The 15,784-nt window shown below is 43.8% G+C and overlaps 1 protein-coding gene across 2 annotated transcripts in view; it reads left to right on the forward strand.

The window, feature by feature from the left end:
• GIPC2 (GIPC PDZ domain containing family member 2) overlaps positions 1-15,784 on the forward strand; it is an 83,454-nt gene that overhangs the window by 47,512 nt on the left and 20,158 nt on the right. The window lies entirely within an intron of this gene.

Raw genomic sequence — 15,784 nt, forward strand, 5'->3', positions numbered from 1 at the left:
AGCAGATAGATTAAGAATCAAGCAATTCTATTAATAGCAGCAACAGCTACCACTCATTGAATGCTCATTAGAGGCAATATGGCATCATGTTCTAGAGCATAGAGTCCGAGCCAAACTGCTTGGGTTTGATTCCTGTCTCTTCTGCTTTATTACCTTTGTGCTTTGGGGCTACAGTTACTTATTCTCCCTGTGCCTGTTTACTTATCCACAAAGTGCTGTGAGGATTCAATGAGTTAATGTATGTAAAATACTTAGAGTGGCTCTTGGCCCACAGTGCCACCTAAGTGTTAGTCATTGCTCCTAGGACTGCTGCTGTTAGGGACTGATTTCATCCTCATGCCATTCCTATGAAGTTTTCTAGATAAGGAGACTGAGGCTTTGGGCAGTTAAATACCTCACTGAGGTCACTCAGTGGTGGGTGGGAAGTGCAAGAATAGTATTCCAGTCCTGTTTGCTCTGCAGGCCCTTGCTCTTAAACATATGTTACTGCCTTTTTAGAACTGTGATATGTGCTGTAACGCAGATTTAAACAAAATGGAATTCCACTCAAAGCTGATTTGGCCATGATTGGGAGGGGTTCTAAGGCTTAGAGAGTGATGGTGGCTAGGAGAAGTGGTAAGATTGGGAAGAACTTCCCCAAAGAGAAAGCTATGTGCCAGGTGATTCTGGCAGGTCCCACTATTACCAGGGTCCAGGGTCCATTCCCATGTAACTTCTCTTGAGAGGTGACAGGATGCCTGATAGAGTCGAGTAGCGATATTAGAGCTGTCAGAGCTGTGGCCTTGCAATCTGAGGCGAAAGGCTCCCTGTGCCCTCGGCTTGGCACACTGACTTGGAGGTAGAGCTTCAGGGCAGAGTCTGTGTAAACTGAGCCTAACATCAGCCCTCCAGAGCTTGAGACGGGGAGAGAGAGACTTCTCATGCATTACCAAGACTAATCTGTGGTGCAGGGAGCTTAAAGTTAGATTCAGTCTGACATTTTCCCCCCCAAAACTGTGGAGTAAAATTCAAATCCACTACAGATGTTTCAATGGGTGTTCAGAGAAGGGAAAGACATAAGTAGGCTGGACTAGGTGAGAAAGATTCCTAGAGAAGATTGCACTTGAACTTGGCCTTGGAAATGGGAAACTATAGACAAGGAAGGACGGTTTCCTGTGGGAAGTGTTCAGGACAGTAAAGAACCTAGCCTTGGAGGGACTGCAGCAAATCAGCCTGCAAAAGTAGCTCCAGGCCTTATTAAGAGGAGCTCTGAAAACTAGGAGGGGGACCTGACCTTGTCTTAGAGAATACTAGGGGATGATTTTGATATTAGAACTGAAGAATGACATGATAAAATAGGTTTTAAGGAATTGAGTCTGGAAGAACAATGTGGCTATATTTGATTAGAGGAGAACCTATGTAAGAGGCTGATGCAACAGTTTGGGGGTAAATGATAAGAACTGGGATTAGGGGCAGCAGTGGGAATGAAGAAAAGAAAAAAGTCGGGGTAATATTACAAAGGCAGAAATGGGGGCAGGAGGTACATTGACGATGGTTAGCTAAGGCAGGGAGGGAGGGGAGAAAGTTGAAAAGAAGCAAAGGTGGCTCCCAGGATTTCTACCCTCAGAGCCTGTGATAAAATCAATAATTGGCAATGAGGCAACTGAGATGTAGAACTGGTTTGGGAAATGTCAGGGACAAAAGTTCAGTTTGAGCTGTTTTATGTTTTATCTGATGGTGGTACTTTCTTTCATGTATTTCTTTTTTTTTTGGCAATGTGTTAAAGTGCTTACAATGACAAATTTGGGGGTGGAAATGCCACTTAATCTTTTCATGTCATAGAGTTTGTTCTGTCCTTCCTGTACCTACCTAGACACAGGTTTGGCATCTGCCAGAAAGACATTATGGGAAAAGATGAATGAAGAAGCAAGTTCTTCTGTGGGATGTGGCGGATGTGTTAGGCGAGTACTAGTGTAATGGATAAATGTGTGTCCAATGAGAGACCCAGCTGGATAAAGACCCAGACTACATATGCACTCTTTTCTACTCTAGTTGTTGTTGACCTAAGAATGTCCAAACTTGTAGAAAATTTATTTTCTTAAGATTTTATTTTTACTTATTTTAGAGAGAGGGAAAGGGAGGGAGAAGGAGAGAGAGAGAGAAACACTGATGTGAGAAAGAAACATTGATCAGTTGCCTCTTGTATGCCACCAACCAGGGACCTGGCCCACAACCCAGGCATGTGCCCTGACAGTGAATCCAACTGATAAGTTTTTGGTTTGCAGGCCTATGCTCAATCCCTGGGCCACACCAGCCAGGGATGTAGAGAATTTAAAAAATATATATATTTATTGATTCCACAGAAAGAGAAAGAGGAAGGAGAGAAAGGGAGACATTGATGTGGGAGAAACTGATTACTTGCCTCCCACACATGCCCCAACCAGGGACTGAACTCACAAACTAGGTACATGGCCCTGACTGGGAATCAAACCCACAACCTTTCAGTGTATGGGACAATGCTCCAACCAACTGAGCCACCCCAGCTGGGCTATAGAGAATTTTTATAAAAGTTTATTTAAGCCAAACAGAGGATACCACATGCCTGGAGGCAAGATCTCAACAGACTGAGAAAAATGGTTCTTGGGATGACCATTTGCACCTCCTTTTATGCATTTGGAATTAAGGAGGGAACAAGAGGAAGAGCACCTGAATGTGGGAGAAAGCAAAGTGGGGATTGGATTACCTGGGGTAGTTAACAGGATTCTGTGCCCACTTGAGGGTGTTTTCTCTCCTTATTGGTGTGATGGGAGGCATTTCGAAGGTGTGTTTACCTAGGTGCAAGGAACCCATGGACAGGGCTTGCTTAAGGCAAAGATAAACCTTTTACTACAGAAGTTATGTGCCTGGGGGTGATCTGCCCATTTAGGACTTTATGGGCAGATCACTCTGTGATGTAACTTCCTGTACAACCCCTTTCATCCACATTGTAAACGCTCATTAAAAGAAAATGTAGTAAATGCTCATGTTTTTAATCTGAGAAAAGTGCAGTTATCATAATTTATAATACTAAAAACTTTGTGACCTGTGTTTCCCAAGATACTTCCCCTAAGAAGTGATTAATTTTTTAGAAGGATGTTTAAGGAGCATTTGGAATGAATATCAAACTAGCAGGTAGATAATAACATTCAGTTGTTTTTAAGCTTAGCAATTAAAATTAGAATGTATGATGGTGTAAAAAATAATGCTAGAATTTAAGCAGCTTCCTTAAATTGTCTGAACAGTGTGAATATAATGTAACTTATTAGAAAAGCAGTAATTATACTAATAATATATATTTTACCAGAAAATGTACAGTGAGAGTTGTCATATAATTATAGGAAAATGGATTTAAGAAATTATGCTCAAAATTGTGGTTAGAGTATGTTTTCAGAAAATGTTAAGTGGATAAGCAGTTCCCTTTATTTATGAAAATAATGTTTGATATAGCAAGTGGAAAGGCAGATTATAGAACACTGTACAGTACTCTCCCATTTGTAAAAGCTGTCTTTAAATGTAGAAGAAAAATGACCTCTGCATATATGTATATGAAATATTAACAGTTCTCATCTTTAGGTGGTGAGTTTATGAATAATTTCTTTCTTTAGGCTTCCTATATGTGTATGTTTTATGTTTTAAGTATAAAATGAACAGACTAACTTTCATAACCAGAAAACACTTATTTTACAAAAGACCAATGGAACAGAATGGAGAGCTCAGAAATAAACCCACATCTTTAGAGTCAATATTTGACAGAGGAAGCAAGCACATGAAATGGAGTACAGATAGTTTATTCAATAAGTGGTGTTGGGAAACTTGGACAGATATGTGCAGAAGAATGAAAGTACACCACCTTCTTACACCACACACAAGAATAAATTCAAAATGGATTAAAGACTTAAATATTAGACCTAAAACCAAAAAAAAAAAAAACCTTAGAAAAAAACATAGACAGCGAAATCTCAGACATTGCTTGTAGCAATATTTTATTGGATATATCTGCCAGGCAAAGGGAGCAAAAGAAAAAATAAACAAATGAGATGACATCAAACTAAAAAGTTTTTGCATCAATGTACTAAAAAAACAATCCACAGAATAGAAGAACATATTTGCCAATACATCTAATAAGGGGTTAATATCTCAAATTTATGAAGAACTTACAAAACTCAACACCAAAAAAAAAGCAGTTAAAAAATGGGCAATGGACCTGAGTAGACACTTCTACAAAGAGGACATACAGATGGCCAATAGACACATGAAAAGATGCTCAATGTCACTAATCATCAGAGAAATACAAATTAAAACCACAATGAAATATCATCTCACACCTGTCAGAATGGCTATCATTAATAAATCAACAAACAAAAAGTACTGGCAAGGATGTGGAGAAAGGGGAACCCTTTTGCACTGTTGGTGGGACTACAGACTGGTGCAGCCACCGTGGAAAGCAGTATGGAGATATCTCAAAAAATTAAAAATGGATCTGCCTTTCGACCCAGCTCTCCCACTTCTGGGAATATATCCAAAGGAACCCAAAACACCAATTCAAAAGAACATAAGCACTCCTCTGTTCATTGAAGCATCATTACAATCACCAAGATATGGAAGCAGCCCGATTGTCCACCAATAGATGAGTGGAAACAACTATAGGACATTTGCACAGTCAAATACTACTCGGCCATAAGAAAAAGAAAATTTTACCCTTTGTGACAGTATGGATGAACATGAAGAACATATGCTAAGTGAAATAGCCAGTCAGAGAGAGATAAATATTATATGATTTCACTCATATCTGGAATATAATGAACAAACTGAACTAACAAGCAAAATAGAGACAGACTCATACATAGGGAGCAGGAACAAGGGGTGGAAGGATTGAGCAAAAAGGAAAAAGGACTCACAGACGTGGATAACAGTGTGGTGATTGCGGGAGGGGAGATACAAGAGGACTAAATCATAATGGAAAAATACAATAATAAAAAAATAGTAAAAAGGTTAGCATTCCTAGGCTAGGAAGTGGAGAAATTGAATCATTCTACTTTTAGTGGCTTTATAATTTTTAACTATGTAACTGTTCTTATTTTAAACAGTCTTCATTCATATTATAAATATGTCCATGTTAGAAATGTGGTAGAATATTACATTGTTATTGACTCTTTTTAAATTGGCAGGATTGTTTTTGCAGTATTTTTATTAACTTTTTAAAGGCCAGGGGAAAAATACGTGTAATAAACCATTATAAAAATGAACAATTTTTTAGTTTTGAATTTTCATGATAAAAATCAAACTATGGAATATAAGAAGTTAAAAAGGGTAAAAACAAAATATTTTAGCCATTATCTTTTTTTAAAACCTTCACATATTGCAGTTCAGATACTTGTGATCTGTTTTTTAACATAGTTCCCTCTAGATTAAAGTTATGAATCTTCTTCCCAGAGATGCACATTAATTATTGCCTGTACTTTCAGGGAGTTATAAAAACATGGCTGAGTTTTTCTCAAGTGACACCTTAACTGAAAACAAAGAGGTTTTGGGTACAGTTATTCTACTTTTGACACTTGTCATGCACTATTCAGTTTCATCAAAGGAACATTTAAGAGTAACTTTGTGTTTTTGGGGGGTGGGGTTGGTTCACGTGTTACCAGTTCTTTTGATCCAACATACAATTGATGCTTTGTGCATGCAGCTCCCACATACTTCCTTTTCCTTGCTTTCCTTCTGCCCTAGCACCCAACCAGCTGGATTTTAAAAATCTTCAGCATAACAGAAACCCATAGCTTGTTCTAAAGAAGTCAGATGTCCATAGCGGCTGTACCAGCTTACATTCCCACCAGCAGTGAATGAGGGTTCCTTTTTTCCCACAACCTCTCCAACACTTGTTACTTCCTGTCTTGTAGATGACAGCCATTCTAACAGGTGTGAGGTGGTATCTCAATGTAGTTTTGGTTTGCGTTTTCCTAATAGCTAGTGAAGTTCAACATCTTTTCATATATTTGTTGGCCAGTTGTCTGCTTTCTAGGGAGAAGTGTCTGTCCAGGTCTTCTGCCCATTTTTTAATTGGATTGTTTGTTTAGTGTTGAGTTGTATGAGTTCTTTATGTATTTTGGATATTAAGCCCTTGTTGGAGCGGTTGTTTGCAAATATCACCTTCCATTTGGTTGGTTGCCTTTTTATTTTGTTGCAGAATCTTTTTGCTTTGATATAGTCCCATTCATTTGTTTTTGCCTTCACTTCACTTGCCTTTGGGGTCAAATTAATAAAATCTCCTCTAAGACCAAGGCCCATAATTTAGTACCTATGTTTTTGGTATGTGTAATAATTTATTATTTCAGGTCTTATATTTAGGCCTTTGATCCATTTTGAATTAATTTTTGTCCATGGGGTCAGACTGTGGTCTAGTTGCATTCCTTTGAATGGAGCTCTCCAGTTTTCCCGGCACCATTTACTAAAGAAGCTTTCTTTTCTCCACTGTGTGCTTTAGCTCTTTTGTCAAAAATTATTTGCCCATATACTTGTGGGTTTACTTCTGGGCTCTCCATTCTGTTCCATTGGTCTGTGTGTCTGTTTTTCTGCTAGTACCATGCTGTTTTGATCACTGAAGCTCTGCAGTATAATTTGAAGTGATGTACTATTATACCCCTGGCTTTGTTCATTTTCTTCCCCCTCAGCATTGCTTTGGCTATTTGGGGTCTTTTGTGGTTTCGTATAAATCTAATGACTTTTTTGTTCTATTTCTTTAAAAAATGTCATTGGAATTTTGTTGGGGATTGTATTAAATTGGTATATTACTTTGGTTAATACAGCCATTTTAACTATGCTGATTTTTTAAATCCATGAAACAGACTTATCTTTCCATTTCATTGTCCTTTGCAATCTCTTTTAATAATGCTCTGTAGTTTTCAGTTTATAGGTGCTTCACGTGCTGTGTTAGGTTTATTACTAGGTATTTTATTCTTTTTGTTGTAATTGCAAAAGGGACTGTTTTTTTCGTTTCTTTTTCTGAAGTTCCATTATTACTCCTCAGAGATTCTCTGGACAGCCTCTTCCCCAACAAGGAGGAGCAGAGCCTAACCCCCAGCCCTGGAGGAGGGGTTGTGGCTGCCCAGTGTGGCGGCTGTGGAATCCCAGCATGGCTCCACACTCTGCACCACATGGCGATCTAGTACGCCTCACAGGGCCGCTGAGAGGTGGCCATGCTGCTCTGCAAGCAGATGCTGTAAGACCTGCAGAAGATATTGGGCCATGACCACCCTGATGTGCTACCATGCTGAATACCCTGGCGCTGACCTATCGGGACTGGAACAAGTACAAGGAGGCTCCTCAGCTGCTCAGTCATGCCCTGGCCATTTCCAAGAAGACACTGGGCAAGAACCACCTGGCTGTGGCTGCAACAGTAAAGAACCTGGCAGCTCTATACATCAAGAGGGGCAAGTACAAGGAGGCCGAGCCTCTGTTCAAGTGGGCACTGGAGATCTGAAAGAAGGTCCTGCCTGGGCAAGTTTCATCCAGATGTGGCCAAGCAGCTGAGCAACCTGATGCTGCTGTGCCAGAAACAGGGCAAAGCTGAGGAAGTGGAATACTATTTATTGCCAGCAGCACTGGAGATCTATGCCACACTCTTCGAGCCTGATGACCCCAATGTGGCCAAGAGTGAGAACAACCTGGCATTCTGCTTTCTGAAGCAGGGCAGCTACCCGGATACAGAAACCCTGTACAAAGAGATCTTCACTTGCATGCATGAGGAGTTTGGCTCTATCAATGGGGACAACAGGCCCATCTGGATGCACACAGAGGAATGGGAGGAAAGCTAGGAGAAGTGCCAAGATAGCACCCCCTGTGGGGAATATGGCAGCTGGTCCAAGGCCTGCAATGTAGACAGCCCCATAGTCAACATCACCCAGTGCAGCTTGGGGCCCTGTACATAACAAGCTAGAAGCTGCACACACCTTGGAGGACTGTGTCAGCTGGGGCCACAAGCAGGGCTCGGACCCTGCAAATCAGACGCAGGTGGTGGAATTGCTGAAAGACAGCAGTGGTGAGCGGGGATCCCACAGTGGCAGCTGAGATGTGGCCAGGGGCACTGGGGCTTGGTCTGAGTGTGACCAGCCTGGTGGAGCAGGGACACAGTGGCTCCCTGTGATGCAGTGGCTCCTTTGGGAAGCTGCAAGGTGCTCCAAGGTGCAGCAGTGAGTTGCTGGTGAAGAAACTTCAAGGTGGTGGCCCTCAGGAACCTCCTAACCCCAGGATGAAGCTGGCCAGTTCTCTCAGCTTCTCCATGAGAGTATGGAATAGCCAATCCAGTCTGGAGGCACAGGCCTCTGACAGCTGCACCCTCAGCTCCAGCTCAGTCTCAGGGTAACCTCCTCCCTTGTCATTGAAGCCTGACCCTGGAGGCTGGGCCTGCCCCTTATTTAATCCTTCCAGCAGGGGCCTGCCTCTCTTCCCTAGGTTAATGGCCAGTGAGAGAGGCTGGCTGGGGTCTTCTAGGTAGAGACTCAGTGGCTGGCCATCCCTGATCTCCAGAGCCAAGAACACTCTGCCCGTTGGGTCAGCACCCCTGTCCTTTCCTGGCCATTGCTTCTGTGTGTAGAGAGATAAGGTATTGGCTGCACCCCTCCCCTCAGTCTGGTACTGCTTCGGCCTCCCCTCACCCCACCCCTCTTTAGTGGTAGCACCCAGACCTTACTTGATCCTATTGCACATGGTGGAATCTTCCAGGCTCTACAAGAAGTCTTGGGCCTCCTTGAAAGGTTCCCTGGGCCTTTTCAGGCTCCTCCAGGACTCTGAGGGGTGCGCCCTGCTCCACAATGACCCAGGGATGTATACTTTGCTCCAGAATAGACAGCCCTCTTCTTACCCAAAAGGGGAGGTGTCGTCATTCAGCTTTAGGATCTGGCTCCTGAATAGCAAGTGCTGTTTCTCCTTCTGTAACCACAACCTGCTCCTGCACACTGCAGCCTCTGCTGCATCCCTGCTGGCTCCTCTCCCAGCCACTGGTTCACCTGCACTAGGTGCCACAGCTGAGCTCACAGCTTCTGCTTCTCGGACTGACTCTACGGCCCAGGGGCGGCTCCATAGGCCTCCCCGGCTTCAGGAGTGACCAGTGGAGCGAGAAGGGCACGATGTTCCTCACGCAGGGTCTCCAGCTCTTGGATGATGGCTTTAGTGCCCAGCCTGCTCTCATCCTGGGTCAGCTGTCCTCTACAGAAGCACCACTGTGGAGTGTAGACTGGTACAGCCACTATGGAAAACAGTATGGAGGGTCCTCAAAAATTAAAAAAAAGCTACAACACCACATGACCCAGCAATTGTGTTCTGAATATCTGCCTTTGGGTAAGACTTGAAAATATTCATCAAAATATATGTACCCTATGTTCAAGGCAGTGTTATTCATTGTAGCCAAGACACGGAGACAACCCAAGTGTCCTTCCACAGAGGATTGGATGGAGAAGATGTGCAATACTACTCAGCCATAAGGAAAGATGAAATACTGCCATTGCAACAGTGAGGTTGGACCTCGAGAACATTATGCTAAGCAAAATCAGTCAGGAACCACATTCTACTCATTGTGGGATATACAACTGAAACTCATAGACACAGTCAACAGTGTGGCAGTTACCAGCTGGAAGGGCGTGGGGGGAGTAATAAAAGGTAAAGGGGGCCAAGTTCATGGTGATGGATGACTTGACTTTGAGCCATGGGCACACAAGGCAGTGTGCAGGTGGGGTGTTGTGTAGATATGTACAACATGTGATCTATTGGCCAATGTCACCCCAACAAATTTAGTGAGAAAAAGTTATACATTAAAAAAAGAAGTCTGAGAAATGTTGGAGAGAGAAAGGACACACGGAAAAAGGAAATATACAGTAAAATGTTGGATTCTTGGCAATTGCCGGGCAGAGGGAGCGGGGGTTAGAGGAAGGTAAAGGGGGATCAGTGTCGAAGGAAGGGGATTTGATGGGGTGGCGAACACACCACACAGTGCACAGATGACGTGCTGTGGAACTGTGCACCTGAGATCTGCATAATTTTTTTTGAAAGATTTTATTTATTTATTTTTAGGGAGGGAAAGGAGGGAGAGAGAGAGAGAGAGGGAGGGAGAGAGAGAGAGAAACATCAATGTGCGGTTGCTGGGGGTTATGGCCTGCAACCCAGGAATGTACCCTGGCTGGGAATCGAACCTGGGACACTTTGGTTCCCAGCCCGCGCTCAATCCACTGAGCTATGCCAGCCAGGGCTAGATCTGCATAATTTTGTTAACCAGAGTCACCCCAACAAATTCAATAAAAAGAAAGACAAAATGTTAAATTCTGGGTTGTAAGCTGGATTTTGTCAACTATTCTCAGAGGTGTGTGTGTGTGTGTGTGCTGTATGTGTGCTGGTGGTGACAGTTGGGCAGGGAGCGTATGAGGAGTTTGCGGTCAGTACTATTTGTGTGCGGCCAGGCTCTTAGGAATGTGTCAGTCTCTAGAGGATCTTAAAATTGGAGTGTTGATGAGAAATCACCCAACTTTTACATTAGATATGCATCTAGGTTGTGATTACGTAAGAAGGGTAAGAGAACTGATTTGTGTCCAACTTTTAACTATTTCAACTAATTAAAAAAATCTGAAAATGTTGCATACTCCACAAACATGTCTCTGGACCCCATGTCACTGAGAACTACCTCTCTGCAGCCCTGGCTTAAGAGAGTTGTCCTTCACTCCCAAGTCTTTGCTCTGGTGGCTTCTACACACACTAAGATTCTCAGGTACCCTGTGGGAAGAAAGTTTCAGCTGAATTGTTCCTAGGATGGGTTGAGACCTAGCAGACCAAGAGTCTTTGAACCCATGGCCTGGGATGATTTCCCTCCACATTCCTTTCCCCACTTAGCCTTGCTGTCTTAGTCCTTGATGGCTGGGTCTCTGCTCGGACGTCGCTTCCTCCAAGAAGTTCCAGGCTGATGAGATGAAGAAGGAAAGCCCCTTGGACCTTTGCTACCATCCTTCCAATGGATTAATAACTTGATGATGTCTGTTCTTTGTGAATTTTGTGAGTCAATCCCTGAGATTCGGTTCCCCTCTGGTAACTCTGGGAAGGAAAGAAAAGAAAAGAGAAGCATTTCTGGGGACACGCTGTTGCCACGCTGAGGAACATTTGTGTGCATATCCTGCAAAGTCCTGCCTGAGTTGCCATTTGGCCACTATTTTGATATTTCTCTCGATGTCGTGTGACTCCAGGGATGGAAATGACAGAAACAAATCAGTGAATTTGCTGAGGGCGCTTAGTTCACCGTACATGGGTGGTTAGAGGAGGGGCTATTTGTTTCCTTTTTTAGGTGGAGTGCTGATATGTTTGGTCACTTGCTCACGTGGTGTTAGGCAACTCTAACTGGGGACTTGTGTGTGTGTGTGTGTGTGTGTGTGTGTGTCGGGGGGTGGGGTGGGGCGGGGTGGGGCATGTGGTCCAATGCAAGGGCTCTGGAGGGCCTCCAGGGCTGAGTGCCCTCAGGGTGGGCTGGGCTTAAACTCCGAGGCTTTGTAGAGTCTGTGTGGAGCACCTGTGGAAGGCCATCTGCTGTTCCCACTTGCCTATGAATCGAAGGGGGGAAAGTGATAGTTTTATAGAAAAGATACCTTTGTATTTGAGGTGACAATTTTCTGAGCAATTGAAGAGAGACTGTTGCATATTTCTCATTCTAAGAGAAAACCTATGCACTTGGTGTTGATGGGGAGGGAGTGGGAAGAGCACCTCTCTCTCTCTTTCTCTCCTTCTCCCTCTCTCTCCCTCCCTCCAGTGGCCCTCTCTACTATAAACCAAGCCACTGGGCTAAGCACCTTTCCAACATTAGCCCCTTGAATGCTTTAAACAAAATTGTACATAGGTGTTATTGTTATTTTACAGATAAGGACTTATTCCTCAAATTAACTCAATTTGTAAATGGAGGAGGTGGGATTTTAACTCAGGTTTTCTGATTTGCCATCTTTGTTCACCGAGAAACCTTTGGGATACAGCTGATCCCTCTGTGCCCACCTGCCATCGGAATCACAGCTCTGCCCTGCTGTGAGAGCTGGGATCTGTGCTCCAGGCCTGCCTGTGCCCTCATGGGACCAGAGCACGGTCTTGCTCCACGCAGAAGCCAGAGAATGCCCAACTTCCCTGCTCTGGCCTCCTGGGTCACCCGGGGACCTAAGTCATGTTGCATGTGCTCCTCCTGAAAATAGGGCCTAGGGCTGAGAGCAAGACTAGAGACAGACATCCTTCTGCTTCTCCGTTTTCCCATCTCTCTGGCATAGCGGAGACTGGGTTGGTGCGTTTATTGAAAATGCCAGTTGAAATGGGGTATTATAAAGAATGGAATAAGTGTTTATAAACATTTTCAACATAAAGACATACAGCCTTTTAGCCCTTTGTAAAAGGCCCTTACTTTGAGTAGAGGACACAAACCGAAGTTCTGTTAGCCTTATGTAATCACAACCTTAACTCGAATCCATGGGCTCTGTTTCATTTTAAGAAGCCAGAAATCTAAAATGATGACTGTTTAAAGATTTTTTTTTTCTAATCTAGCATCAGTTTGCCCACACCTAATTTTTTTTTGCAACTCACTCTTATGGAGTCTTTCCAAGCAGTTAACCTAGTTTTCCTAGCAATAATAACTCCTTGTTTCACACTGATCAGTTCACATACTTTTAAATTAAATTACATAACTAGAGTAATGATATAATTGCCACAAAAGGGTTTGGGAACAAACATGACTGCTCTTGGTGACTGGGAGTAGCTGTCCGCCCAGCAGCTGTGAGTGTCCTGTGTCCTAGGGGACCCACAGCAGGCAGGCACTACTCAGTATGCCTCACAGGGGTGGGATCCCTGGGGCACCCCGTGAATCCAGCTAGCTGCAGTCCACTTACTAGCGTGTGCTCTGTAAACCGCATCCCCCTCATTATTCAGCCCCTGGAGAGGCCCCGTGTAGATCCACTCATGAGGAGTGAAGTGACCGATTTAGGGCTCGGTCTAGTTGGTTAGACTCGCTTAGACAGGCCAGCATCCACCAAGTAGGCCGGACTGAAAATATTCATAATCTTCAAAAACTTAAAAAAACACAGGACTTGTTTTCCCCCCTGCGGGTGAACAGAACTTTCCTGCCTGTTTTCATGTATCAACTGGTTGATAGATATTCCTGAGTCACAATCATAAAGACAGACGGATTCTTTTTCCTTAGCAGTGGAAACTGCCTTTTTGGAGGCCTGCAAGCCAGAACTTAAAATTTAGCTTTTGCTTTGGCGCCACCAAGTGGTTAGTTGTGAGATACCACTTTTGAAGAGAAGGTTGAATAAACATGGTGATAAGAAATCTGGATGAATAGCCAGGCAGAGAGGGCACAGAGGATTTTTGGGACAGTGAAACTATTCTGTTTGATGTTACAATAGCAGATACATATCATCATTTTTTTGTCCATACTCACAGAAGGTACACATCAAGAGCGAACCCTAACCTAGGCTATGAGCGCTAGGTGGTCACGTGTCGGTGCGGTGTCGTACCAGTGTGCCCCTGTGGTGGGGTTCACAAAGGGGAGGCTGTGTGTGTGGGGAGAGGGGTGTATGGGAAACCTCTGTGCTTTCTTCTCGCTTTTGCTGTAAGCCCAGACCTGCTTTAGGAAATAAACCTTATTAATTAAAAAAAATCTATTCTGCATGCATTTCCCTTTGGGCAACGGGTGTTGTAGGTAAGAGCAAGGTGAGACAGAGACATCCTCGAGGGAGGTTGGCTGCCCTCTCAAGCACAGATGACAGTGCCTTCATGGAGCTCCCACATTCCAGAGTCTTGGTCCTTAGCTTTGTGAATACCAGAGGCCTTTTATTTTTCCAGTGTGTCCGGAGTTCTTCAGTTTTCCAGGGTTACACCATGCTCACCAAACTTACAAGAGACTCCTTTTTAAGTCAGAATGCCAGCATATCACTTTACAATTGGAAATGTGTAAGTGGGGGCGGACTGAAGCCCATTACCCGAGCAGTTAATTTCCCACCCACCAGGAAATTTATATGGGAAGACAAATTACACCGAGTAGGTCATTTGGTGAAATCTCAGTGGGGTGGAGTATATGTGGGAAGGGGGTGGGCAGTATAAGGCTGTTTATCTTGAAGGCTGGCACCATGAAGCCGACACTGTCTGGATCACTGTAGGTCTGTACACAGCTCAGCTGAGAACACTCTCGTTGCTGGGTGGTATGGAATCCTGGACAGTGCAAGTCACAGGCTGACCTTGCTTGTTTCTTTGGGCCCTTTTTTGGAATCTATGCTGGGCATCTTGCTTCTGTTAATCCATTCTCCTCAGTTAGGGTACGATGTAGTTGGTAAGACCGATGCTGTAGACCTGATGATGTAGCTCGGGGCTCCTGAGAATCCGGTCACCATGATTAGCATTCACATCATCAGTTACCATTTATAGGTTTTTGCTTAGGGGATCTGCTCTACTTACCTCATGATAATTTTTAATGCCTTCATTCTCAGAGGACAACTGATGTTTTTGGCAATTCTGTCCCTGAATGCAGGTTGAAATTAATATGTAGAATCCTTAGTCGCTTTGGAGTAGATTTTTAATAGCAAAACAGTACTGGCTGAGGGTGGGAATTATTCTGGGTTCTGAGTCAGTATGAATGCATTTGCGCAGGCCCACTGATGTCTTGTGCCTTGATGGCTGGTATGGCGCTCACTGCCTGCTTGTATTTACCAGCCTATCCTGTGATTCCTCATTGTAGCTCAGTTATCTCCAGTTCTTGGTGCACCCCCCCCCCCCACCTCTGTTCTTGCCCCCACCTGCTGCCGCACACAGTCCTCAGTCGAGGGGGCTTGGACAATGTTTGCAGAAGTTATAAATTGGTGGCCCGTGGTTGGAATTTGATCCACAGATCTCTTTTATTTTTGCCAAAATGTTTTTAGAAGTTTGACACAATTGCCAAAACCTAAAAACCAGGAGATTCATAACAAACTCTGAGAATTCAGTTTTTGTGCAAACAAGTAAATCTGGGCCTCTTGATCCATTTTCACAGGGACTAGGTTGTGGGAGTGGCCTTGGTAGGGCATGCCCTTTCTGCTTACCCTGAGTCCCCGCCCTACTCTTTCACTCCTTCACATGACTGCTTGGTATTGGGGGGCAACTCTTCATAAGTTGGAAAATCAGAACTGAAAATAAAACACAGACACAAACCAGGCATAAGGGAAAGAGTGGCTTCCCATGGACTCCTCCTCTCTGGCTCTTGTCCGCCTCCTGAGGGGACTGCCTTCCTTGGAACCTGTTTCCAGCCTCTTTTTCTCTACAATCCTGCTTCTCTCCTCATGTCACCTCTAAGTTTGTCCCTTGTGCTTCCACGAGGTGGGTGTTGGAGTGTTGCTGAGGGAAGCAGACAGACTTTGGGGTCGAGAGACTTGGATTTGAATCCCAGTTCTTTTCCTTAGTGAATTTTTGTTTCCTTTTCTGTGAAATGAGGGCTATAACTTGCCTCATAGATTGGTATGAGTATTACTTGGGATTTTGGATATAAAGCATCAAACAGAAGGTAGTTATTCAAGTAATATTTTCTCTCTCCCTCTATTTTAAAAATTTTTATTCAGATATGACTCTTTCCCTTCTTCATGACCTTGAAGAAGTCAGCTGACCTCTTACCTCTGCTTTCCTGCCAGGTGCACCTCTTTAATCTTACAACAAAGCCAACCATTTTATTTTTTATCCCTTATAACTTCCATTCTTTCCTTTCTGTGTATTTCAAATACTTCCCTTTTCCTTTTGTAGCCAG

Source organism: Phyllostomus discolor, chromosome 5 (assembly GCF_004126475.2).
Source record: "Phyllostomus discolor isolate MPI-MPIP mPhyDis1 chromosome 5, mPhyDis1.pri.v3, whole genome shotgun sequence".
NCBI lineage: Eukaryota > Metazoa > Chordata > Mammalia > Chiroptera > Phyllostomidae > Phyllostomus > Phyllostomus discolor.